The sequence below is a fragment of the Balaenoptera borealis genome (genome assembly GCF_965194805.1).
Source record: "Balaenoptera borealis genome assembly, chromosome: 1".
Lineage (NCBI taxonomy): Eukaryota > Metazoa > Chordata > Mammalia > Artiodactyla > Balaenopteridae > Balaenoptera > Balaenoptera borealis.
The window spans coordinates 98,257,458-98,284,515 of record NC_138860.1 but is presented as its reverse complement, the minus strand read 5'-3'; the positions used below and the strand labels follow the sequence as shown (position 1 = coordinate 98,284,515).

The 27,058-nt window shown below is 51.7% G+C and overlaps 2 long non-coding RNA genes and 1 pseudogene across 3 annotated transcripts in view; 1 reads left to right on the top strand and 2 right to left on the bottom strand.

Annotated features, from left to right (window-relative positions):
• LOC309634317 overlaps nt 1–27,058 on the bottom strand; it is a 143,618-nt gene that overhangs the window by 74,763 nt on the left and 41,797 nt on the right. The window lies entirely within an intron of this gene.
• On the top strand, nt 4,680–5,848 carry LOC309631182. The gene is made up of 2 exons (XR_014246128.1): nt 4,680–5,261; nt 5,592–5,848. It is a non-coding gene; the product is annotated as an uncharacterized lncRNA (long non-coding RNA).
• LOC309629501 (L-lactate dehydrogenase B chain-like) lies at nt 14,301–18,612 on the bottom strand (annotated as a pseudogene). Its single transcript has 2 exons — nt 17,763–18,612; nt 14,301–17,592 (listed from the first exon to the last, which is right to left on the bottom strand). The product of its transcript is annotated as an L-lactate dehydrogenase B chain-like (transcript).

The following is a 27,058-nucleotide window of genomic DNA, read 5'->3' as shown; positions in this document are numbered from 1 at the left end:
AAGTAGGTATTATGAAGGCCATTTCACGATTGGGGAAACTGAGGCTTGGAGAGGTAAGGAAATGGTCATGTATCTGGAAGAGCTAGAATATGAATCCATGTCCTCTGATGTGAACGCCTTTCCACTAACCACACTGCCTCTAGTTTGTTCTCTCCTCCCTGTCCCTCGGTGATTAGCTATAGCGCCTCTAAAATGAGCAGAACCTTCCATCTCCACCTCCCTCCTCTCACCCACTGTCCCTGGGCGAGTGCAGCCACTCCCGAGGCTTCAGCCATGGTCTGGGAGATGCCTCCGCTGACGGCTCAGGCCCAGGCTCTCGGCACCTCTGACCCAGCTCTGGCCATCTCTTGGTCAGCTTTGGCCAATGTCCCCCAAACATTTCAGGCTCATCATGCTCCAAACTGAGTCTGTTCCTCCTCATGTGTCCTCATGTCAGTCTGTGGTCCCACCATCCACTCCCCACATCCAGTCACTGAGTCCTGTGTTTTCTTGTTTAAGACTCCAGAATGTGCTCACGGTTTTCCATCCCAGCTGTTACTGCCTTAATTCAGACATTCCCCACCTCCCCGCACCTCACCCCTTATTCCACCACAGCCTCCCAAACCTCCCACGTGTCTCCTCCCCAGGGATTCTCCCTTCTGCTGCTTGCCCACCTCTGCCCAACAGATCTTCCTAAACTTCAGATCTACACACATCACTTCACTGCTTATAAATCCTTCAGTTACTCCCATTGCTTTAAGGGGAAAAAAAAAATTTTTTTTAGCTTCGCCCATGGCTCTTGAGATCTGCTTTCTGCCTTCTCTCCCATTCACACCCGTCCCACCCTAAAGCCATCTGCACAGAAGTACCTGGAAATCCAGACCTTGCTTCACCTTCTGCCACCACATCTTTCTAGCCTGACTAATGCCTATTCCTTCTTCCCATCTCACCTCCAACATGCCCTCGTCCTGGAAGGCTCCCTGGATTTCCCTTGCCTCTCAGCTGGTTCAGGGGTTGTGGTCTGAGAGGACATGCTGCTTCTTATATGTCTGTCAGAAACCTTAGTCCAAGATATTGGTGAAGACCTTAATTTTCTCTTCTATTAGGCAAGGAAATACTTGAGGACAGGGTTTTGTGTCTTTTCTGTGTAATACCCACAACCAAGCCAGTGCCCGCCACCTAATAGAGGATCACTGAGTGAATGAATGAGTGAGTGAATGAATGAATGAAGGTAGACAGGAACCAGAAGTTAGGAAAGCAGAAGTGGCTGTGAGTGGAGGGAGTGCCCTGGATGCTGCTCTGAGGAAGGGGTCGGTGTCCCTTGGGCACATATTTCTCCCAAGTCTAGCTGCATGTCAGGGGGCCTCCCCCTCTTTCCCACCTCTCCCTGACAGCTGGCACTGCCAGAATACTAGTTCTGTGAGGGTAAGGGGCCTGGAGGATGATCAGGGACCTACAGTTTAAACTGAGACCATCCTTCCCCTCCTGAGGGACCTTGCCAGCCTCCTCAAGGCTTTGGGGGCTGATGGGAGAAATGGAAGTATGAGATGCTGGGATTGATCACCTGCCCCACCCAGCACTGATTATGCACCGACTGTGTGCAGGGCCCTTTGCTGAACCTCTGAGCTTGTGCACATTCCAATGTGACCATCCTTTGGTCTAGTTGCAGATGAGACTAGTGTGAGCACAAGCCACAGGGGACAGGAATGAGCTCTGGCCGAGTGCTGGAGGACATTCAGCAGGGTGAGGACGTCTGAAGCTGGGGCAGTCAGCCAGGAGGTGAGACTTGACCGATCTTGAAGCAGAGAGAAAAGGCAAGGGCATTGCTAGAAGGGGGATAGTCTGCATTGAGGCTGGAGGTCAGCACACACTGGCAAGTGTACTCTAGGGACAAAGAACAGATGCTTTACCTGGGGCCAAGGTTTAGGGAGGGAGTGGTGGGAAATCAGTTTGGAAAGGGACATTGGAACCAGGTCCTGGAGGACTTTGCCCGGCCAAGGAGTTTGGACTTGAACAGTAAGTAAGGTCGAATGGTGAGACCCACAGGGCAGTGGGAAGGTTGGGGCTGGGGGGGGGTCTTTGTCTTTGGGAACAATGCCACGCAGGGAGGCCAGGCAGACCCCAGCGCTTTCCCCAGCCTCATCAGCCGAGGGGCCATTTTCTCCGAGGCCAGCAGGGGGCAGGACAGACCCACGATGTTTCCTTAGCCTAGGCCCGGGGTGGGGTGGCCCTTCTGGGAGTGGGGAGGAACACCAGGCCCAGAGGAAACAGGCCAGCTGCTTACAGCTCCATGTGTGTGTGTGTGTGTGTGTGTGTGTGTGTGTGTGTGTGTGCGCGCGCATGTGTGTGTGTGTGTGTGTGTGTGTGTGTGTTGGGGTAGGGGTGGAGGCAGGCCGGCTCCTTTCCTTAAAAGGCCAGTGTGTGGCCATTGAAGCTGCCAGGTCTGGTGACCTGATGGGACAGCCCTGGGTTGGGCACCCACCCTTCTAGGGCATACGCACCACCCAAGTCCAGCTCTCCAGCTGTGCCCCTTGCTTTTGGTATCCCCAGCCCCTCCCCCTAATGAGGGAGCCCCAGCATCATGAAGCATCTGAACTGGGCCCCTGAGGGCACCCCAGCTCCTTCGGAATCAAACCAAATCCAGGAAAGCAGCTAGGGAGAAGGAAGTCCCATTCCCCTGCTCACTCCCTTCCCCAAAGTGGAGGAGGGAAGGTTGTCAGGACAAGCAGAAGTCATTCACGTGGGCATTTGACAAAGATTTTACCCAGTGGCCTCTGTGCTAGAGAGAGGGACACAAAGATGGGAGGGCAGCATCCCGCCAAGGCAGCATCCTGGCCCCGAGCCCCCAGTGCACAGGGCCAAAGACTCCCACGGCTTAGCTGGTAAGTGTTGAGGGGCTATGAACAAAGTGCCCGGAAGCCCTGAGGAGGAGAGGATACTTCTGCTCATTCAGGGCTGCAGGAGTTTTGACAAAGGAGGTGATACTGAAGCTAGGCCTTGAAACATGAATAAGATTTTGCCAGATGGAGAAAAAGGAAAGGCATCCTAGATGGGGGAACCAGCAGAGCGAAGGCACAGAGGTAAGGCTGTGTTCAGAGAACACTGATGAACTTGTATTGACTGCAAAGTCCATTGTAAAGACTCGAGTAACCAGTTCCTTTTTTTGCTGGACATTTAAGCTGCTTCCAGTTTTTACTATTACAGACAGTGCTGAGATGAACAACTATATTTGCAGATTGTCAGCTGATTAAAATTTGAATATATGTTACCAAGTTGCCTTCCAAAAACACTATAACAATTTACAGTTCCACCAGTAGTGTATGAGAATGTCCATTTTCTTGCATCTGCACTAATATGAGTATTATCAAACTTTTAAATCTTTGCCGATGTGATAGGTGAAAAGTGATATCTCATTAAAAGTTTTTAAGTGTCTTTAAGAGTGAGGTTGAGCATATTTTCCTATATTTGTTGACTATTTTAATTACTTTCTTCTCTTTTTGTGAATCCCATGTTACCAGCCTTTGACCATTTTGAGGGAGGGCTATGCATCTTTTTTTCATTGATTTGTAGGAGCTCTTTGTATATTAAGGAAATAAGCATCTAAGATCCATTTTATTATCCGCTATATACTCCATGTTTGGAAAAAATTTGTTAAATAGAGATTGTTATTACTTCTTTCTCCATTTTCTCAATTTGATTCTGGTACACGGACCCTCGGAATGCTTATCAGCACGAGATGGTCTGCATTGAGCTGATGTAATTCCAGCCAAAAGCAAAGCCTTAGACTTTTTGTTGATCCCAGAAGCCTCACTGTGGCTAAATGTGGGCTGTCTGTTGGCTTTCTGAAATACTTTAAGTGGCTTGAGGAACCTTAGGGGCTGGGGCCCTCGCGTGGGAGCTGCAGCCACAGCTTTGGCCCCTTTAGCACGGCTCTCTTGAGCAGCAGTGTAGTCTGCACCTGTGCGCGTCCCTCGGCGCAGCTGTGGATTCTTATGTTCTGGTGAGTGGGCTGAGTGTTTGCATATTTGTCCTTTGTTTATAGACAGTGGTGTGGGTCCCTCTTTTTGTCAGCAGAAAGTCCCTGAGGCAGGACTGAGCCTGCCCCCAGGCCAGGCCCAGTGGGACTTTACTGGTGCTGAGTCCTGGGGATGGAGGAGAGGATGGAGGAGGAGATGGAGGAAGGCAGGAAGGGGGGCAGGAGAGGCTCCCAGATGGCCCCAACCCCTCTGGCCTCTCCACTTCCTCGGGGGGATCGCCTCAGAGTCACATCCCATTCCCTTAAGGTGGGGTGTGTAGAGCCCCGGGCAGGATGAGAGCTGGTTTGCAGAGGCTGCAGTTGGGGAGTGGGGTGCTAGACACCAAATATGGAGGAGTGGGGGGGGCACAGATTTGGGGGGTTGGGGGCAGGGGGCGGTGTTTTTCAGTTTTCTGGGCACCCACCCCCCCCCAATATAAAGGTGGTTTCACTGGGGGAGGCACTGCTCCCTCCTAGTCCTGGGGGGGTTGTGGGAGGGTGGCTCTGAGATCCCAGTGGGAGCAGGGACTGGCGGTGGGCAGGGGTGGCGGGAGAAGGAGAACCCTGGTGGAGCCTTGCAACGGACTTGAAGCCTCCAGTTTGGTTTGTTCGTTTAACCCAGGGCTGACTTTTATGAGACCGCCACATTCCTGGGGATTGGCGAGTGAAAGTGATTAATGGGGTTGGCTATGGTAGCGGGAGCAGCAGGAAGCAGAGGCGGAGGAAGCCCAGAAGAACCTGAGCTGACACCCCGAAGCCCCAGATTCCCAGAGCTGTGGCGGGTGCTGGGGTGGAAGGGACTTGTGGTCCTGCGGAACCCCGCATCCCACCCCCCAGGGCTGGAGAAGGAGAGGTTCTCCTGCCTCTTCCAGGGTGAGAGCGCTTCTCTGCCTGGTGAGCAGACCCGAGGCTGGGCGGGGGCAGAGCCAGGGCAGGGTCAGAGGCAAGTCTACCCGGGTTCTGTCCTGGAACTGCGCCTGAGGCATGTGACTCATCCCCGGAGCCTGAGCTTCCTCTGGAAAACAGGGCCAGGAGGTAGCTTATAGATAGCGCCTGGCTCCGCTCTCCTGATACCTCCTTATCTCGTGGGCTCCCTCAGCCAATGAGGCCTGGGCCCACACGGAGTCTCTGAGGAGGCAGTGAGAAAGCACCACCCCGTCTTCCACATGGTTTACTTTGGTTCTGCAGAAGTTTACCTCACTGAGTAAATACACAAATCTACCACGATGACGAATTTGAATGCTGCTCCCGTGTACAGTGAGACTAGGTAGGTGAATTAGCTTCTGTTTCCCTTTCATGCCTGTCAGAGCCAGTGATGATGTAAGCAGGTAGGGTAGGGGGTCCTGGAGAAAGAGAACCAGGCATGGCTTTCTTGACATAAGATAAGCCATTTTTGGCCTAAGCCATTTTGGGATCTAAGTCTGGCCACGATGCTTGCCCTTGAACAGTTCTCAGTAACTAATGATCTTAAGGGAAGTGAGGGAATGCAGGAACAAAGGGAAAGCAGTCAAGAAATAATAGTTCAGGAAAACAACAAAGTCCTAGTTCCTCCTCGAGGATATACATTACAATCTGATACCTGTCTTTAATTCTGCAGGAACTAAGGCCCCGCACCCAGGTGGAGGACGGAATGATGTTGACCCTCCTGACTTCGGTCAACTAAAGCCTGGACTCCGTTGACCTTTGCCCCAATTCTACGCTGAATTCGCCTCTGCTCAAGCCCCTTCATGAATATGCATGCACCCTTAGCTTAAAACTTCCCTAATTTGCTGTTCGGGGAGACACGGCTTTGGGAAAGGTCCCCGGTGTTCTCCTTAGTTGCGGCAAGTAACAATAAATCCTTCCTTCTCCCGACCTTTGGCTTGGTTGTGTCTTTTGGTTCAACACCTAGCGAGAGGTGAACCCAGTTTTCGGATAACAATGACACTCAGAATATGGTGGTGAAGAACGCAGCTTCAGAGCCAGAGCCAGAACCAGACAGACAAGGAGAGGGCCTGCCTCACCGGAGCAGGCTTTGTGGGCTGGTTCCACATCTACACATGCGGCCTGGCAGGATCCACTGCTCCTGTGAGGGTCAGGTCACCCTGGTGTGCAGTGCTCAGCGGAGGGCTGAAGGGCCCTTCTCCTTCTCCCAGCCAGGCCCTGCCCGCCTAAGCTGGCTGGGAGAAGGAGTCTGACTCTAGGCTGGTTGTTCTCATCTGGAACATGCACGGGTCTTGAAATCCCTTTCAGCTCTTAAGTCTGACCCAAAACTACCACTAGCTCCCAGTCTGGGCTGTCCAACTCCACGATCAGTTTAGTGGGCCAGGTTCAAAGAGTAGGCCTAGGCTGAGAACTCAGGACACAGCCGTTTGTGGGCAAGAACGGTGGATCCTTTGGGGTGTCAGAAAAGGCCTAGAACGTGAAGGAGACATGGGGGCCCCAGCTGGAGGTGAGAGAGGAGGTGCTTGAGGGTAGTTGACATGGGACATGTGTGTGCATGTGTGTAGCGGTGTGTGTGCATGCGTACATGTGTGTGGTTTTGTGTGTGTATATCTTTAAAAATAACATCTGTCCCATTTCCCTGTTTTTCTAGAGCAGGCCTGATTGGGGCAGGGTCTGTCCTGGAACTGCCAGGGCAGTATGTGTGTGTATTGGGGTGGATGTGATAAAATGTGGCTCTTGATAAAGCCACAACAAAGGCCTCTCAATTTCTTTGGTGTTGTTTTGGGGATTTTTTTATGCCTCTGCCACCCATGAAATCAAGAGTTTCTATCTAATTCATTTCCTCAAGGAATGTATTGAGCGAGGCCCAGGAGACTGTATTCTAGGTCAGAGACTGGGCCTGAGGGTCTCAGAGGTAGAGGGATAATAAGACGTGGCTCCTGTGGCCCCTGAGCCCACAGCCAGCGGTGCACCGCAGAGAGCAGGGAGGCTTGCTGGGATAGCCTGGGCCGCGGGCTGCAGGGGCACAGAGGGCTGCTGGTTCTGCCTGGGGTGGGCAGCAGGAGACGCCACCTCCAAGGTGGCCTTGAGCCTACAGTGAAGAGTGGATGAGCGTCAGCGAGGTCCCCACGGTGGAGACAGGCTCCTTGGCCTGAGGTCCCACTTGTGCCAGAGGTGTGAAAGAGCCTGGGCTGTTGGAGAACTAGAAGTGGTGTGGTGTGGCCAGACCTTGGGGACAGAGAGCGTGGAGACAGACGCTCTGTCTGGATGAAGGTGCTCATCTTGAGGGTTACTTCTCTGAGTTTTCTGGGGCCTGGCGGAGGAGTTTGGACTTTAGTCCACGGCAGGGGTCACCTGCTCAGCGGCCTGCAGGGCGGGGATTGGGGGCGGGGGGGTGCGAAGATGCCCGTGCAGCAGGCTGCTCTGCGGAGGGCAGGTCTTCTCCCCAAGGTGGGCTGGCACACCCAGTCGATGTGTCACCCAACTCAGTCTTCAGAGAAGCTGGAAACCCATATTTTTATGTGGGCACTTTTATTTTTAGATGTTAGTAATTAATTCAAATTTAACACATAACAAAACAAAAACGCACATGCAGGCCAAACAGGAAAGGTCTGCGATCCTGAGGCGGCTCAGAGGTCGCTAGTGTGACCCCAGCCTGCGGTGGGGGAGGAAGCACCCGAGGTTCTGAGTGGGAGTGAGGGGGTCAGAGCCTGCTTGCTGTGGACGCATCTTGGAGACGGCCGTAAGGAGGGCAGGGTGCAGGTAAGCCGAGAGACCAGCTGAGAAGCTGAGAGAAAAATCTCCTTCCTCTCTATTCATACATTTACCGAATGCTGATTGGGCACGTGTTCCGGGCAGGCACCGTTCTGGGCGGTGCTGCTAAGGGGACGCCCAGAGGTGGAGCTCCGTCCTAGATAAGAGTACTACAGGCAGCCAGAGGGCTCCAGCATTCAAGGTTGCACGCTGGTGTTTTTGTTTTCTGGATTCTTATGCCTCCTTTAGCCTCATTTCCCCACCTGCTGGCCGAGGTCCAGGCTAACTCTCCTGTTCCCTCCCAGGCATCCTTGCCTGTCTCTGTGGGCCCCGGGGCTATACTTTGGGTCCCAGGCCAAAACCGCGCTCGGCAGAGGCTCCATCACAGCCTATTTTCTGCATTGTGCCTCCACTCCGGTTGTACCCCCCTTCCCTTCTGGAGTTTATCGCTGCCTCTTTTGGAACTCACAGTTCCTCTGAAAGCTCCCCTTTGCACTATAGCTCTGCCCTCCACACTCATCCTCCAGTGACTAGATCCCGGTGGGGGAGGGGCCTCTCTCCCTGTTCCCTAGTCTTCGCATCAGCAGGAAAATAGCAGAGCTTTTACTCTGGACCCAAGCAGACAATGCCTGTATTCATGCATCTAGCTGAGCAACCAGTCTGGGCCTACGCTAGTCTAGGAGTGCCCACATGAGACCTGGTCCCTGTCCTCAAGGCAGTCCCAGGAGAGGAGAGTAAGGCCTGTCCACCACCAACAGAAAAACCACTTAATGCCTGAGAGATGGTCCCCATGAGCCAACGAGGGCTGTGGGAGAGCAGGGACCCAATTCTTAGTGCTAGGCATTTGACCTGCATGGACTCATGGAATCTCACCACAACCCATTAAGGTCAGCCCTGTTATTGTACCATTTTACAGATGAGGAGACTGAGGCTCAGAGAAGTGAGTAACCAGCCTGAGATGGCATAGCTGTCAGTTGCAGCAGCACTTTGTTTTGACCCCAGGGAGGTTGACTGCCAAGCCCACTTCCTTCATGGGGTTGAGGCTTGGGGGGTCAGCTGAGAGCCAGCCTGAGGTGGTGGTGGAGGCTATTTCAGGGGTGGGGTGGGAGAGCTGGGGGGCTGCTGAGGCACAGCCCCAGTGGCATCTGCTGGACTTTTCTGGAAATGAGGAGTGCTTCAAGCTGACTGATACATTATTTGTGGGAGAGCCTGGCTGCTGGAGGGGTCCAGCAATGCCCCCACCCTCCTCAGGCTCTCGCCCAGCCCTCTCTCAGGTCTCTGAGTCCATGGCGCATGCCTCTCCCTTCTCCTTCCAGACAAAGGATGAGCACTGGATTAGGAGCCAGGGTCCAGAAACTCACCCATGACCTTGACTCTGGGCCTGTAAAATGGGCATAAGTACTGACTATCCTGCAGGGACTTAGTAGAGATCAAAAAATTGAAGATTACAGAAGGAAACTGCTAGAAACCTTTTGAGGTGCGATTCACCAGGTATTTATTGAGCACGTACTCTGTGCCAGGCCGTGCACTGGATTTTAGGAATACAGTTCCCAGGAAGACAGACACAGTTCTTACCTGCATGGGGCTTAGAGTCTACAGGGGAGGCGGGCGTGAAGTAGTGGCACAGATAAATACGTAAGTACAAAATGAATCTTGCCCTACAAGATTGTTTAACCGGGACCAAATGTGGGGTCAGGGAGGTTTTCCTAAGGAAATGGAATTTAAGCTTAAGCTGAAGGATGGGGGTGGTCAGCTATGTACAGGGCAGGGAAGGGCCCTCAGGTACAGGGCATGAATGCAAAGCCCTGGAGTGGGGAGCGAGCCAGAGGCTTGTGACAGGACATAAGGGGGTGGGAGGACTGACAGCTGGGTTAGGCATGGCCTTGCGAAAGGGAGCTAGCGAAGGGGTTTAAGTGACCTAACAACAATAAACCTGATCTCCAACCCTTGTCTCCTTGTCCTGGGCCCCTGGAACTGCTCCCTGCCTTCTTTGCCCTCGGTGTCCACTCTGTGTGATGAGAAACTGGGCTTGGGAGGGGGGTCTCAGCCCCCGCCCCCTCCCTGAACCAAGGGGCAGCTGATTGAAAGCAGATGCCTTGCCCTGGTGTGGCCCTGGTGGGAGCGGTGAGGCTGGCTCCCCACTGCTGACCTCAGACCTGCACCGCTGGCATGTCCAGGCCGCAGACTCTCTGTCAGCAAAGCCGCATCCGTCCTGCACAGAGACGGTCACTGTGGCTGCCCACACCCCCAACCCAGCAATTTCCCTGCCCCGGTGAGAAACCTCCTGTGCTCCTGGGCCAAGGCCCAGCCTCCTCTAATTGGGCCTGGAGCCCCGGCTGGAGGAGGGAGACATGCCAGGAAGGTTCTTAGAAAGGCACGAGCCTGGGAGAGGTCCCTGTCACCCTTACCTGGTTCCTCAGCACACCTGTACCAGTGTCATGCCAAGTGGGGCACCATTTTCCTATGTGCCTCGGGCTAGGCTCTGGGCTAAATGCTTTACGTCCTCCTACTAAATCCTCACAAACAGCTCCGTGAGGTCCATACTGTTGGCAAGGTGCGTGACTGAGGCTCAGAGAGGGTGCTTGTCACATAGCTGGTAGATGGCAGAGCTGGGGTTTGAACCCAGGTATTAGGCTCTAAAGGTTGTGACTCTAGTGGTCTCTGGCTGTTCCTGTACCCTCAGACACTCCCCGTGTCTGCCGCTCCTGAGGGAGCCCAGCTCAGCTCCAGGCTGCTCAAGGCCCAGAGGCTCCTGGAGGTCTTAGCACAGGGCACTGAGATGGACCCAGAGAACGCTGCAGCAGCCTCTGCGCGGTGCGAGCCCCTCTCTCGAGCAGCCTGAGCTCTGGGCACTGTCAAGGGCAGTATGCTTGCTGTTGATTCAGTTTGAACCATGCCCAGTGGTCCCTTCAGAGAGGGGAGTTACAGTTTTGATGGTTGCTTCTGAACCCCCCTGGGAGCACCTCTGGCACACCTCCCCTTCACTAGGTCCTGCCATCACACTCCCCAGTCTCCACTGTGCACCTGGAGGAATTCAGGGATCTCCCAGAGATGCCTCCTGGGTCTTTCAGCAAACCTAGTGCCACCCTGACTGCCCCTCGCTCTTAGGCCACCCTAGAAATGCGTCCTCTTTCCTCTGTTCCCACAAGGCTGCCCACCCCTCCCGCCGACCCATCTGTTCCCCCATTACCCTGATTTCCCTGGTCCATTTCCCCCTCTTTTGTCCAACCCAGCATCTCTGCTGGATCCCCTCCTTCAGATAGGTCTTTTTGCTCTCAGTCAGTCGGTCAGTCAGTCAACAAGTGTTCATTGAGCCATATGGACAAACTGACAAGAGCTCAGGTGCTGGAGCCAGCCACCAGGGATACCAGAACGCAACCCTCTCCCGCCCTGTTCCAGGAGCTCACACCTGGTGCTCCTGGAGCATGAAGAGAAAAGGTTCCCCTGCTGCCCTGGCCTCAACTTTGGCTTCTCCCTGCTGTCTAGTTACTGAGAAGAAAAATGATGCCCCATGGAGACCACTTTTTTCTTTGTTCTCTGTGAGAGTTACCTTGGTGGTCTGTGGGCAGGTGAATCAGCACTGAGGCTAACCATGGAGGGTGGCCAAGGTGTGCAGCTTTCTGGGGACTTTCAGACACAGAGGAGTAGCGAGATCGTTTGTGCTTTAGGGTCTGGAAATGAGAAGTAGCCCCAGCCCCAGCACGGATCCTGGGGAAGGAAAAGGGACTAAACTCCAATCTGTGGAGAGTGGACCCAGGAGCCCCGCAGACTCAGCATGGGAATGGCGGTGTATGGGCATGAACAGCATGAGTGTGGGTAGTAACTCTGGGAGCAGGACTGGGGACGCTTTGGGCCGTACCTGGAGTTATCCCCCTGGAAGATCCATGTGGCCTGTGGGGCTCTGGGTGGCACAGGACCAGCTTCTCCTTCTGACCATGTGGGAATAGTGTCAACAGGCAGCGGGACTGGTCAGAGTTCCAGGGCTCCTGGCCCCCTTTGGGGAGTTGACCCGCTACTTTGGAGCATGTAAGACTTGGGGTTCTTGGACAATTCAAAGGGAGAGGAAGCTTCAGGAGGAAGGTATAGATTTCCTTCAAGTATAGTAGACTGGGTCTGGATGGTTTTAATTAAAATTCCAAAATCAAAGAAATGCAATAGTATTTGCACCCCAATTTTCTGTTGCCACTCATCATGGTTACTAAATAATACAGCAGCTTCTATATCCCAAGAACTTACTGTGGGCCACATATGTGCCAAAACTTCCATATACATTATTCTATTTGATCCTCAAAACAAGAGAGGTGCTTTTTATCACCGTTTTACACATGAGGAAACTGAGGCACAGAGAAGTTAGTCAACTTGCCCAAAGTCACACAGCTAGCAGAGCTATGAACTGGGCTTATAATCCACATTATCTCTCACTCCAGAGTCCTTCAACCACAGATCCCACCCTACATCTGCATCTAGGGGTTCCCTTCTGTGGGGGTCCCAGGAGATCTGGGTCTGCAGGCAGGAGTCCTGGGGTCTGGAGGCCCCAGGGCCTAACATGATGGGGCCACTGTCAGGTGCCTGTCTCCCACAGCTGGATTCCATTACAGTGTGGATGGCTGCCTTTAGAAAGCAACCTTCTCCTGGGCTGTGAAGGAACAGGGTGACCACAGCCAGTGAACCCTGGGGCCCCTTGAGTTTCCACTGCCCGCCCAGCAGGGTTTCACAAACCCGTTGACGTTGACAGGGCGGCCTGTGTGGAGAGAGCAGGAAGCCTGGGGGCCCTGTGGTCTGCCGGCATTGCTCAGAGTTTCCTTGGCTGAGCTCTTCCTGCAGGGCCCTCTTCAGGGCTCTGCCAGGCCAGCACCCCTGCCAGGCCAGCACCCCCTGTCCTGAGGGCTGCTTTGGCCTTGTCTGGCTCTGAGAGACAAAGCCTACTGACCCCAGGGTCTCTGAAGGGCCAGGAAGGCCCTGTCGTCTGGGCGCTGAGCCTTGGGGGAGCTTTGAGATTCTGGCGATGGCCTCAGGGTGTCTAAAGGTTCCTGGGGACCAGCACTGTGAAGTGGGACAAGGACAGTGCTACCTGCAGTCAGAATTCTCAGCCTCCACGCTCAGCTCCAATGCAGACTGGGACTGTGACCTCTGGCAGGTGTCTTACCTCCCCGAGCCCCCTTCCCTCATCTGCCTTACAGGGGTGTAAAACCCTTGTCAAACAGGAAAATGCTCTGCAAGAATTAGTGGCCCTCACCTGGCCGTGGCCTGACCTTAGGACCCATTGGTTCTCCCTTGTGGAAACTGCCAAGTCTGAATTTACAGGTTCCCACAGAAAAGGGGAAAAGCATTCTAGGTAGAGGACAGCCTGAGCAAACGCTCAGAGTCAGGAACACACACACGTGTGTTGAGCTCTTTGTGCCAGGCACTGTCTTAAATATTTTACATACATGAACTCATTTCTCTCTCTTAATATCCCTATAAAGTAGATACTAGCTTGCCCCCATTTTACAGCTGAGGCAATGGAGGCCCAGAGAGGAAAAGTAACTTGCTCAAGATCACACAGCTGGAAGTGAGGAACCAAGATTGTAACCCAAGCAGTCTGCGATGAGAACATGAGTGCAGACAAGGCAGTGGACCTGGAAAAGACATCAGGGATTTGGGCGCATCTACCTTGTCCTCTGTGGTAGGGCCAGTGCCTAGTATGGTGCCTGGCACACTGTGGGTACTCAAAGGTGTTCCTGAAACCTAGGCTCTGCAGAAGGTGTGGTCGGCTTGTTTATCTGGGGACACTGAAGTTTTGCATGATCAGGGGAAGCTGGACTTACTGGGTGGGGGGAAGTATGGGCGCAGGGCTGAAGCCTAGACTGTCTCATTGCCTCTTTGGCTTGAGATTTGGTCCCTGCCCAAGCCAGTCCTGGGGCAGTAGTCTCCTTCTCAGTGGGGCTGCTGGACCCCCACTGGCAGGAGGGCCCACCAGGTGGACAGGCAGGAATTTTAAATAGTTCCTCAATCTCCCTCTGGGCCCCTCCCCTTAGGCCCTGCCTCTCCTCCCTTCCCTCAGGTACTGGCACACTACCTGCTTCACTCCCTGTGGGATGTTCTTCGCTCCCGGAGCTCAGGGTCTGGGGTGGGCTGGACTTCTGGGGGGACACACACAGACTTGGAGGAGCGGAGCGTGTTTGCTGCCGGCAGAGGCTGCTGAGAGACCGGCCTGTGTGCCGGGCTGGAGAGCTGGGATGCTGGTGAGAAAGGAAGTTTCCGTGCTTTGTGGCACTCAGACCCCACCAGGAATGTGGCTTTGGGCCAGGATCCCTCTGGGCAAGAAAGGATGACTCGGCAGAAACAGCATCCTGACCCCACAGGATAACTGGAGCCGTTGCACTGGGGGCGGATGCTAAGCGGCGGGGCTGGTGAATTTATGACCCCTCCACCTCAGCCTTCATCTCCACCCTCCCCCCAGCCCGCCTTTAGATGCCCTTCTCCGGGCTGCGGTTTTCAGACTCTCAGAGTAACAACTTTCAGACAGACTGGACGGGGGGCCCCCAGCTCTTCCCACTCCAAGGGATGGAATTGAGAAATGATGGGGAGGAAGCAATCTGCCATTGAGGCCCCAGGTCTGGCCAAGGGCAGGCACCCAGCATGACTCAAGGTGGGGGACACTGGGCAGTGGAGGGAGCTGGCCTGGACCGGGCACCGGGGAATTCCAGCCCAGCAGAGCCAATTGGAAGCACATGTGTTTAGACAGGCATGGAAACCCACAAAGCTGCTTTTCCATTCCTTGAGTCCAGCTTCTGAAAAATGAAGCATCTATCACCAGGAACCCTGGGAAATGTGTCCCTTTGTCACCAAAAGCTTTCATGGAACAGGCCAGTCACTACTGGGGAGTATAATGGCACTCTAATTGGTGCCAGCCTTCTGCCCACTTGCACCCCAGGTCCTGAGCAGAAATGGATGATGGTGGTGGTGAAAATGAGGATATTATAGCCCCAGCCGCTGCTGCTGTTAGAATTCATCAAGTGTTTCGCATATACACTGCTAACCATTTTTACCTGTTTAATCTCACGCATTCCTCATAAATACCCTATAAAGTACGTATGTACTGATCTCCTAATTTTAAGAAAGGAAACAGCTTTGCAGAAGATTAACTTGCCTGAGGTCACCCAGGTACTAAGTGGCAGAATAAGCTTCCAAGTCTGGGATCTTAATGATTGGCTTGATTCATGACCCCCTTCTTCTGCCCCTTGGGGGAAAGAGGAAGGCAGAGTGCTTATGGCTCTGCCCCCTTCCCTGGGTGCCACACAGTGACAGAGGGTCACCAGGGTTGGCCCATGGAAACACTGACCCCTTTCTGGGAGCCGTTGCAACACTTGGCGGTTTCCTGTGCAAAGCATCTTGGGCTCTTGGGGTCTGGTGAGCAGTGAGGATCCTGGGATTTGGGGCTAGACGACAGGAGTCTGCACTTGACTTACTAGCTGTGCGGCTTTGACACTTTACTCCGTCCCCCTGACCTTGTCTCCCTCACCTGTAAAATGAGAAAGAAGAACACAACGACTTGCCCTCCGTCACCTGCCCAGCGAGAGAAAACGTAGACCCTAAGGCCACTGCAGCCAGGGGAACCAGCCAGACAGCAAGCAGAGGGCCTGATGGGGGTGTCCAGAGGGGAAGAGGTAGGCGGGGCTGGCATCCCACGGCTTGGCTCCCTGGTCAGGAAAGCGGCGGGCAGAGATCAGGAGTTCCTTTCTTAACAGATGACAGCTGCTTTGCACTAATTCAGCTGCCTCATAGAGATCACCTGGAGGTGAGGACCCACAGCAGAATGGCTGCATCTTCCCAGGAAAATCCCATGGGCAGAACTGGTCTAGGCACCAGATGACAATCAGTTCCTTGCAAGGGCCCTGTTTTCTGACTTCCCTGTTGATGGAATCTCTTGTCCTGCTCTAACGTGGGCTTCTGTTAGTTGACTGGTTCCTGTTGCCCCAGCAACAGAGCAATAGTGGAGGAGGTGGCTGCAAACGGCTGTTAAATCACTTAATCAACTGTGACACACAGGCACCCTGCCAGACAGGGGTGGTTACAGCTATGCCAGACTTAGTCACTGCCTGCAACTTGATGTGGCTAAGATGGTCATAAACATGCACGGAACAGGCAAATAGGCCCCCAACAAATACATCTTGGTTGATTGATTTCAGAATCATGAAGACATTATATTACGTCCCTTACAGTTTTATCCCTGAGTTTATTTTGTTATATTCAAGACCTTGGCAAACCAGTCATTTCCGTAGAAGGTGTATGGCCAGGCTATCCTCCCAGTCACCCCATCCCTCGGCTCTTCGTAAGGATTTATCAATAACAACATACCCGTTCTGTTTGGGCTGTTATTAAGGTTCTATTCTGAAACATCCTGTAGTGGTTATTTTTTGGAAACATCATTTGGCTCATAATCTCTTAGCAACAGACCTTGAGGGCTAACAGCCGATGTAACTCCAAGTGAGATGATTGTACCTCGTGCGTGGGCAAACAAACCCACAGCAGCCAAGTCCGAGCACTCTCTGATTATGGGTTTCATTGTTTTAGGTCATCGAACGTCACCAGCACCCACCACGAGCCAAGCTTGCTTTGTTATATGCCCGAGAGCATTTGCTGTGGCAGCCACGCACCCAGGGCCCGGGAGAACTTTCAGTCACCAGGTGCCCAAGGCCATCGTCACAGCCTCGTCTCCTCCTGGTACAGGTCCCAGACTGTGTGTCTGACTTGGAAGAGGAGGAGGGCAGGGGCAGCGGCCCCTCACTCTGTGCGTGCCTGCACATCATGTCCTCACCCCCCCCCCCCAACCCCGTGCAGCGGTGTCAGGACTGTCCTGCTGTGTGACAGCCGAGGAAGCGGCAGCTCAAGCAGGTGAAGCCACCAGCCATGGCCACAGGTTGGCAGAGGCAGGAATCAGGACCTGTCCAAGCCCCCAGCCTCCATCCTTTCTTTGTTTCCTTCCATCCTTCCTTCCTTCATTTCTTCTTTTCCTTTTTTTAATAGTCAGTATTCTTAGTTCAAGGGCTCCTATTGCAAACATAAAACCAAACATGGGCTTTGATTCTGTGAACCTGAATTCACACATCTAGGAAGAGAAAAGCAAACTGTGATCCATGTACATGGATGAAAACCAAAGGATCATGGCTAATCACATTGGAGTTTTTGTTGTTGTTGTTGTTTGTTTGTTTGTTTGTTGGCCCCTCCGCACAGCATGTGGGATCTTAGTTCCCCGACTGGGATGGAATCCGTGCCCCCTGCAGTGGAAGCGCAGAGTCCTAACCACCGGACTGCCAGGGAATTCCCTCACATAGGAGTTGTAAAATTTCTACAGCCTAGAACCCAGAAGCCACAGGTCTTATAGGTCATTCTGGATGTCCCACGGGGTATCTGTACTTTTCTTGAGTTGAGCAAACTTATCAGCCTTCAGCTTCTGGTTGATAACACTGGTTAACCCCCAAGCATTAAGGATATATGAACAGCTCCAGAAGACTTCATTCTCAATGCGGTGCGTCCCCTTCACCATTGTTGACACCGGTTGAATCCTGGATAGATTTTTCACCATGGATTCAATGAGATCAGTCACATTTCAACCAATAGACCAGCTGGTTATCTTTTTAGCTTGGTGATTTCACACGCACTTTCCACCACCGTCTTACATGCTTCCTTCCAATTTTCACTATTGTTGTTCTTTCCCATTTCTGGACTCTGTTCCCAGAGAGAAACGCTGGCCACATATACTCCAAACAGCCACACTTGAGTTGCCATGTTCTCTCCAAATCCATCCATGACAGCTGCTGGCATGAATGCCAAGTTTTCAGCCATAAAATAGTGAAACCTAGCAGAATCCACATTTGACACCCACTTTCAATCACGCGGTGCTTAAGTAATCCACTTTCCAGGTAACGTATGTGAGACTATCCACTGGGTTGGAAACCACAATTATGATGCAATCAGGACTGTACCTGATGATCTGAGGAGCAATGAATTTGAAGAAAACATTCCTCTGCACCAGATTAATATGACTCTCTCCTTCTCACTGGCGGACTCTTGCAGTTACCCTCACAATCTCTGAATTGGCAATCACAGAGTAAACTGTATCTGCCACAAATTTTGGTGTCTGAAGAAAGAAGTCCCCATGCTGCAGATGCATCATTTCTACTTTGAGTTTATCTTTTCAAGCATCCACAAGGGCAAGTTCATCAGCCAGGGACTTTGCCAGAATGCTGATGTCACATGCCATACCTACATGTCCAATACCCACTACAATGATTTTATTATTTGGGCCTGTTGCCTCTTCTTCTGCGACCAGCGCAATCAGTTTTTCCTTAAGAGATGCCATTGTGCACAGGAGAGAGAAGGCTTTGGGGACAGTTGTAATAGTCGTGCAAAGGATACAAGGTCAGCCATGTGCCCAGCCTCCTCTCTTTCTGTTCATCCTGTTCACGCATCCAAGTCCATAGGGACAGCTAGGCCTTCACGAGATGTGTGATCTCTATAAGGCAGTTCTCCAGAGTGTAGCACATGAGGGCCATTGCCGCACGCCAGTTCCATAGGGGAGCCACTGACCCCAGCATTCACAGGCAGTGCGGGGTCTGCCTGCCACTGGGGCTCGTAATCCCTTTTTTATTTTGGTCTCTCCCCAAGGCTGAGACCATGGTTCTCCATGGTAGGAATGCAAATTAAAGTAATAGCGACCACTTACTACTATGAGCCAGGAACTTGATTTATATGCCTCTATTCACTCCTTAAAACTTTATAAGGACATTTACAGATCAGGAAATTGAGGGTCAGAGTAGTTGAATGACTTACCATAAGGTTCATAAAACAGGTTCTTTTGGTGACACCCACAGTCCTCCTCCTCCCCTTCCCACAGCTCTGTTACTCGTGAGCAGAGGTGGGTTTACTGAGCAACCCTTGACGCTTATGCTCTGGGTCCCCTTCCAAGCCCTAGAAATCTATTCATATGGCCACATATTTTTGTGAAATTTGAAAAAATAAGATGTTTTAACTTTTATCTTCTAGAGGAGAGCCTCCCTCAGGTTCCACAGAACCTGGATCACCTGTTCATGAGTGTATACCTTAAACATCCTATCTAAAAGTTTGCTTCTTCCTTCTGTCTCCTTTCCCTACTTTATTTGCTCTCCTTGGCACTTTCACTAACACACCATCTACTTTATGTATTTATCTTATTTACTGCACGTCATAGGCACCACTCACTAAGTGTTTTTGGGTGAATGAAGGCAGCCATTGTCCTTATACATACAGCCATCCTGTGCAGTAGGTTGTTTCCATATTATAGAAAAGATATAAAGATGTGAGAAATGACTTGCTCAAAGGCACCCACCAAAAACTCCAATCCCCATTCTCCTGCTCTGAGCTACCTTTGGACTTGGCCATGTCTAAATTTCCTCCGGCCATGACATCATAACTTACTCATAGACCAGACATCTCCCTGCTATTTCATCCTTGACTCCTCCCTCTCTCAACAAGCTCCCCCTACCCTCCAAATACTATCGACCGCCTCCCAAATATCTCTCAGACCCAATCACTTCTCTCCACTGCCCCCACCACAGACAGGGTCTTCATCAGCTTCCTGGTGGTCTCCCTGCCCCTGGTCTCTTCCCCCTACAGCTTCCAGAGGCTGACCTGATCAAGTCACTCTCCTGCTGGAGAACTATTCCATGGATTCTTATTTCTTAGAGGTCAGATCTGAAATCCTCAGCCTGACCCACAAGACCCACATTGGCTTTTATTTTTTCCAGTTCCTCAAACTCACCATCTCCTTCCTGACTCAGAGCCTTTGCACATGCTCCACCTACCCTCAGCGCCTGAACATTCTTCCTCTCCTCCCTCCCTATCATCCTACTTAACTTCTACTCACCCTTTTGGTCTCAAAGCAGCATCACTTCCTCAGGGCTACCTTCCATGTCCATCCACACTGGGTGAGAGCCCCTGTGAATTGTTTTTACAGCTCCCTGTATATCTCTGCTAAGAACTGATTACAACTGTCATTAAATAACCTATCGCATTGTTTTGGGGGGTGGGTTGACCTGCTATTGTGACCCCTCCCTCCACCCTCCTCCCCAGACCAGGTGTACCTTGCTCACTACTATATCTTTGTATGGTATTGTTCGTTTGTTTGTTTCATATTGGAGTATAGTTGATTAACAATGTTGTGTTAGTTTCAGGTGTACAGTATGTATTGTTTGTTTGGCTTAAGGGATAAAGACATGTATTCCTCTCTCACATATAACCCTCAAGGTGAGTGTTTCTTATCAGCTGGCGGCAGTGTTCCACGTGGTCCTTTGGGGACCCAAGTTCCTTCCATCCTGTGGCTCTGTCATTCCTAGGAGTTGTCATCTGCATAGTTGAGGCTGGGTCATTGCCACATCTGAGTTGGAGCCAGCAGGAAGGGGGAAGAGTTTTCTAGGTTTTGGCTTAGCTCCAGTTATCTACTACAGAATAACAAACCACTCCAAAATAGTGCTATAAAATATCAACTATTCCATTATCCTCATTGGTTCTGTGGGTCTGTGAGGAATGCTGGGGATTTTGGACAGAATTCAGGGAGGATGGCTTGTTTCTCTGCTCTACAATGTCTGGGGCCTCAGCTGGGAAGACTCAGGTGACTGGGGGTGACTCAGATGGTTGGGGGCTGAATTGTCAGGAGACACCTTCACTTGCCTGGTGCTTGGCTAGAAGACTGGGCTCAGCAGGGCTTGCTCCAGGGCACTGACATGGGGCCTCTCTAATTTGGTGGCCTCAGGGGAGTTGGACTTCTTTTATGGAGGCTCAGGGCGCCAAGAGCGAGTGTTCCCACAAGGTAGAAGCTGCCTAGCCTTCTATGCCCTAGCCTCAGAAATCACATTACTTCCCACTTTCCTCTTGGGTGAAGACTGCCCAGGTTCAAATGGAGGGGTCATAGACACCCACCACTTGGCAGGTAGAGAGTCAAAGACTTTGTGTCATGTTTTAAAACCACTATATCTGGAGGGGCTAATGTCAGCTTTACTCACATTCCCCTGGTGAGAATGCAGTCATATGGTCCCTTCTAAACGCACAGGGCTGGGAAACGCTGTCCCTAGTCAGGCAGCCATGCGCCCAGTTTCAAGTCCGTTATAATGGAAGAGAGAAAATGGATTTGGGTGGACTCTTTGCAGTCGGCCACGGTCTACTCTGGCTACCAAATACGTGTATACCCCTCTTCCCACATGCAATACACCTCTCCTCAGGAAAAAACCAAAGTTCCAGTGACTGAATCCACCGCTGCCTATTTGTTGAACAACTAAGTGATTGAACGTCTGCAGAGCCTCTGTGTTCACCCATCCATTATGGATGGTCCATTTCTTAACCTAGAGCCTTGATGTCAGCTAGTTCTAAGTGGGGAGGCAAAACCACGTAGCTGTGGCCTGTTAGGAATGAAGAGAAATCTGCTTTTCCTTTTATGTCAGTACTTAATTCAATCTACTTACGGAGCAGGAATATCAATAAATGTTCATTGAAAAGAATATCTGTCTCACACTGCATCTAAAATTAATTCCAGATGGATCAAAGATTCAAATGTAAAAAGTAAGCCCACAAAATGCTAGGGTTCAAAAAGGGTAAGAGCAGACAGCTTACAGAAGAAAATAAACAAGAGGCCAATAGTGGTATGAAAAGTCGTGTTCTCAAGGATGTGGGGAGACAGAAACTCTCACATGTTGTTTGTTGGTGTTTGAGTTGATCATATGTAGACGGAGGGTTGGCAATATCTTTCAAGGTGTCAAATGTTCAGTACTTTTTACCTGGAAACTCCACTTTGAGGTATTTATTCTACAGAAATACAGTATTGCCACAAGTGAGCAAAACTATATGTCACAAATGTTCAATGTAGGCTTGTTTAGAATAGCTAAGTCTCTGGAAACCACCTAAATACCCATCCATGGGAAACTATCAAATAAAGTAGAATCTCATGCAGCTGTTAAAAAGAACACAGTAGATTTATTAGTACTAACACAGAAAAATGTCCAAGGAACAGTGACAACTGGAAACTAAAGGCATGTTGGAGAACATTATGCATAGTGTAAGCGCACATGTATAAAGAAAGGAAACAAAATAATATATTCATATGTATTAAAAGATACCTGGAAAGATTCATAGAAAGTTTTAACAATAGTTACTTCAGGGGGGAGTGACTTTAAGGCTGGCAGTAGCAGGAAGATTTTTACTTTTTGCTTTCTACCCTTTTCCACTATATGGATTGCTTTACAATACCCATGTATCACTTTTATAGGGGAATCAAATTCAGAATAGTGGGTACCTCTAGGGAAGAAGGGAAGGGCGTGGGAGAGAGGTCATAGGGCCCTTTAACTGTATGTATAATGTTATGTTTCTAAAAGAAATTGAAATGGTCAAAACGGTAAATTTTGTGTCAGTGTATCTAACCACAACAAAAAGAGGAAAAACTGTGGCAATCTGTTAAGAATTGATAAAGCTGGTAGGTGGGTACTAGGGGGTTCATTTAATAATTCCCTCTGCTTGTCCATATTTTTTAAAAAATTATTTATTTATTTATTTTTGGCTGTGTTGGGTCTTCGTTGCTGTGCGAGGGCTTTTTCCAGCTGTGGCGAGCGGGTGCCACTCTTCATCGCGGTGCGCAGGCCTCTCACTGTCGCGGCCTCTCCCGTTGCGGAGCACAGGCTCCAGACGCGCAGGCTCAGTAGTTGTGGCTCACGGACCTAGTTGCTCCGCGGCACGTGGGATCTTCCCAGATCAGGGCACGAACCCGTGTCCTCTGCATTGGCAGGCAGATTCTTAACCACTGCGCCACCAGGGAAGCCCCCACTTTTCTATATTTTAAAAACATTTCACAACTTTAAAAAAGTTTTTTTTCTAAAAAGGATTCATTCAATACACAAGATAAAATCAATGAAAAAGTAACCAGAAAAATGAAGCAAAAGGAAAACACAGGCAGTAAATAAACGACTTCATGGCCCACACTTTTTATAAGCAACGTGGTAGATTCAATCACAGTCTCATTGGAGGTGTGGACACAACGTTTCCCACGCTGAGCTCAGGATGCACCTGAGCCGCCAGGAGCACAAGAGATGGTGTCGCTCATCAAAAGGAAACATGCCACCGTGGCGCGAGGCTGGAGGGGGGCGAACGTTAGGGGCTGTCGCAGTGGAGGCAAGAGCTGGCCAGTGCCCCGGCCACGCGAGCTGCCCCCCTCAACCTAAAAAGCAGTGGGGCAGCCCTGCTCCCCTGTCCCTCAGCGGCCTCCCTCTCTGCCCCTTCTCCCGCTCCTGCCCTGGAGAGCTGGGAAAGCAGCGGTCTCCCCGCGCACGCGTGCATACCCTTCCCTGCCGCCCGGCCCCTTCCCACCCTGCAGGGCCTTAATCTGCTGTACCTGCAGTTCTGTGATCCTTTTTGGTTTCCTTTCTTTTGAAAATACTGACCGCAGTGCCATCCTGACTCTGAGGCTTTGAAAACCCTCTTCCTGTGAACTTGAAATGCGGGTGATAAAGAAATAAAGGGCAGAGGGCTGTGGGTTTCACCAGCTGCCTTTGTTTCACCAGCTGCCTTTGAAGCAATGTCACAGGCAGACAGAGGTGGGGTGGGGGCCTGGAGTCTGTCCTTGAGGCTCCGAAGACTGTCCTGGCGGGGCCTGGGCATCCAGGGGCAGGTGGCTGCCCGGCTGCCCGGGGTGCCCTGTGAGGTGGTGAGCTCCCTCCCCATTGCAGCCGGGGTCCCACCTAAACGACTCGTGTCTAGGGTGCCTGGAAGGATTTCCACACAGGAAGGTGCACTTGTTCTGCCAAGTTCCCTTCTAGCTGGGCCCACGGGCAGGGCTTCGGGGCCCGGTCCTGCTGTCTGTCCTTCCACCGACCTCAGCCATCCCGAGGGCAGACCCTGGGCTGCGACAGGCCTCCTGCTGCTTCTCTCCAGAGGGGCCAGGAGGTGAGGCACTGCCCTTCCTGCAGCTGCTGTGTGTGTGTGTGTGTGTGTGTGTGTGTGTGTGTGTGTGTGTGTGTGTGTGTATGTGCCACTCAGGCCCCTGCAGAGAGAGAGAGTTTCTGGGTTCCAGTCCTGGCAGGGCCCCCAAGACCTGCTGATCAAGCCTCTCATAGTGCAGTGTTCGGATGTCCAGGGTTTCTGGGATGGATGTCCAGGGTGTCCGGCTCCTCGGTGGCCTCGATTTTGTGTTCTCTTTGCCGACGCTTAGAAACCAAGTGCTGGCAGCCAGCCAATGCATGCGGGGCTCCAGGCTGGAATTCTTAAATTCATCACTGAATTTCAAATTCGGAACACACTCACTGTCCTTCTTACAGAGAAGGAAACTGAGGCCCAGGAAAGTTGAGTGGCTTGTCCAGACTCCCCCGCTGGGAAGGAGTGGAGTTGGGACTGGGCCTCTCCTCGCTTCCGGGTCTGCTCCCCATCTTCTCCACGCTGCTCTGCAGCGCCCTGGGAGGCTGACCTGTGGGACTGCTTCAACGGTACACTTACCCTCTGCCTTGACCAGTGGGGAGCACCGCCAGCTTATGGGAGGCAGAGAGGAGAGAGAACAAGGGCACTTATTCCCCCTGATGCCCCCTGTGGGGTTGCCACTGTCTGGCTGCATCCCTCAGCTGAGACCTTAGATACTCTCAGGCAGCCTCTCCACTCAGGCCCCTTCTGGTCACCTCCCCCGCCCCATCAGGCTTAGCAGTGGAACAGACGGCTGCTGTTGGTCCAGGTTCCCGCAGTCCTTTCCTACAGCTTGCCCTTACCTTTGAAAAGAACCTCTTTATTGAATGCTCCTCAAATGGTCCAGTTTGAGTATGCTGCCTGCTTCCTGCCGGGACCCTGATTGAACCATACCATCCTGCCAGCTCATTGGCAAGGATCCCTGGGTCTGCTGAGTCATCACAGATTGCAGCTGGGCCTGTGGGGGGGGGGTGGGGGGGCTTTCTAATTCCTGCTCTTCTCTCTGCCTCTGCTCAAACCCTCCCCCCTCCCCTGTCTGCTTGCTTTGCCTCCAACCCTCACCTGTCATTCTTCCCCTGCCAGATGTCTGGGGATGTTTAAGGGATGAGAGTGACGGCTAAGCAACTTTCACCCCTACCCTGTCTACCCATGATACATCCAGGAAGTAGTGCTCTGAGGTCTTGGACGTCACAGTCCAGTCAGACAGACCCTGGGTCCTTGGGACAAGGTGTCTTGGAAGCCAGTGCACAGAAATAGGGTGACTTCACATTTCTGGAAGAGGCCTCTTCCCTGGGGACCCTCGATCAGGAAAGCTCACCCACTCACTCACTTGCAATGCAGAGGCTGACTCCCTACCAAGCCCACCCCCAAGGGACCTGTGTGTCACTTCCTCATGGACACTATCCCTGGCCCTTGGCTGAGGCTGGCTGTCCCACTACATGTTCCCAGCACATCCCATCCCTCCTCGTTTTGTAACCCTCATCACAGCGATATCCCTTGTCCATTGTCTACATCCTCCACTGCTCCATCCTCTCCCTAAAAGGAGACCCTGTGTCTGCACTGCTGACCGCTGTATCCCCAACATCTGGCACAGTGCAGGGCACACAGTAAGGGTTTAGGAGGTTGTTGAATTGAAATGGAAAAACAATATTTCAATCAATACCATGCAGATTATTCCTCTTGTATCTAGGTGGACACTGGGAGAACAATGACCAGCGTAGCAGGCTGGGTCCTGGAGAGAACATCAGCCCGAGGAGGCTGGAGGCGGGGCTCTGGTCCCTGCTGTGCCTTATCCTAATTTGGGGACTCTGCTCAGCCTCTGGGCTTTAGGTTTTTCATCTGTAAGATGGGGCTAATACTTACATTAATGTTTTCTACTGCTTCATAACGAATTACCACAAACTTCCCAACTTAAAACAGCACACATTTGTTATCCACAGTGTCCATGGGTCAAGAGCTGGGCACAGCTTAGCTGGGTCCTCTGCAAGGCTGCAGTCAAGGTGCCTGCCAGGGCTGCATTCTCGTCTGGAGATTCTAGTGAGGATGGATTCACTTCCAGGCTCACACACGTTGTTGGCAGAATTCATCTCCTTGTGGTAAAAGACTGAAATCTTGCTGGTTGGTGGCGGGGGGTGGGGGAAACTGTTCTCAGTCCCTAGAGGCCACCCACAGTTCCTTGCCATGAGACTCTCTCTATAGGCCCTCTCAGAACATGGTAGTTAACGTCTTCAAAGCCAGCGAGAGAGGAAGTCTCTAGCACCAGTCCGCTGGCGAGACTGGGCCTTTACAACATGTAATCATGCAAGGGACATCCCATCACCTTTGCCAATATTGGTTAGATACTGGCATACTGGTTATTCCATTGATTAGAAACAAGTCCCAGGTGCTGCCCATACTCGAGGGGCGGGGATTACACAAGGGAATGAACGTGGGGATACGGGGATCATGGGGACCACCTTAGAATCTGTCTCCTACGATATTAATCTCTCAGAATTCGTGAGGGAGTTAAATGAAAGAAAGCACAAAAACACTGCACACAGTGCCTGGCATTTAGTGAAAACTCAGAAAATGCCATAAAAGGCAGCTAGAAGCAGCTGTTTCTTCTTTGGCCCACTTGGAAATAGGAAATGTTGCTCCATAATTGGTCCCCAGGCCCCACCATGTCCTATTGGCTTCCATCAGGCTGCTTCAGCCATTTATATCATCTGTCTGGATCTTGAAGGCAGTTGAATTTGTCATGTGGTATTAGCTAGTATGATCAATAGGTGTTCTTATTATTGTAGTTTAAAGTTCTTGGAAGATAAGTTCTGTATCTTATTAACTTTTCTAGCCTCTGGTGCTCAGCTTTTTGGGTTTAGGATGTTGAGTTTAGTCTGAATGTTTCACAAGCGTTGAGCCACAGCACTAACCAGAACGACTTGAGTCCGAGCTATAGCCCCAGAGGGCACGCGGTAGTTGGTGGGAGGGAGGGAACAGGAGCAGGTTGGATGGACGAGTCAGGAAGGACAAGTAAATACATGTCAGGCCCTGCTATGGGGAGCCCCCAGCTCCTGTTGCCGTGTTTGCCCACCTGCCTCCACCCCAGGCTTTCTTCCCTTCTTAGTGTTCAACTCCCCTCCCACACCTCCACCCCGCCTCGCCCACTCTGAGCAGGGTCTCCCTGGGATCTGGGTGTGGTGTGCCCTGCAGGTTTTAATGGGGGAAGAAAAGATGGATTCCTTCAGAGACATAGAGCATCTGGGCTGGGAAGAGCCTTAGACCCCTGGGAAGGGGTCAACAGCCACCTTTAGGATACGGGATGAGGACTCATGTCTGTCAAGTGCCTACTCCTGCCTCTGGGCTCCACACTTTACGTATTTCATTTCCTCTGTTTCAATCTTCAAGGTAGATAAACGGAAGCCCAGAGAGGGGAAGCGGCTTCCTCTGGTCACACAG